Raw genomic sequence first — 353 nt, forward strand, 5'->3', positions numbered from 1 at the left:
TCACTGGTTTCTCCACCACCTCGCTAACCTGAGCTGGAGCATCTGAGAACCAAACAGTGACCCCCTTCACTCCAGAGCCGACTCCACAAACTCTGAGCCCCCACTTTACCCACAGCCAGCAGGCCTCCTCAACACTGCATGACACACATCGACTAAATTGAACACTGACGTGCCTCATCCAGAGATCTGTCACAGGCGTCTGCTGTGGAGGGTCAATCTGTCCGTCCACATTCAGATCATTAACACAGCGACTCCTAAGCACCAGCAGAGCCTGTTCATCGTCCCTGGGTGGGCTCGAACCACCAGCCTCTCGGTTAACAGCCGAGCGCGCTGACCGATTGCGCCACAGAGAC

The 353-nt window shown here is 56.1% G+C and overlaps 1 non-coding gene across 1 annotated transcript; it reads right to left on the reverse strand.

Moving 5' to 3' along the window:
* Nucleotides 1–279: 279 nt before the first annotated feature.
* trnan-guu (transfer RNA asparagine (anticodon GUU)) lies at nucleotides 280–353 on the reverse strand. The gene has a single exon. It is a non-coding gene; the product is annotated as a tRNA-Asn (tRNA).

The sequence above is a fragment of the Aulostomus chinensis genome, chromosome 1, assembly GCF_037954235.1.
Source record: "Aulostomus chinensis isolate RoL2024-O1b breed Wild chromosome 1, RoL_Achi_v1.0, whole genome shotgun sequence".
NCBI classification, from domain to species: domain Eukaryota; kingdom Metazoa; phylum Chordata; class Actinopteri; order Syngnathiformes; family Aulostomidae; genus Aulostomus; species Aulostomus chinensis.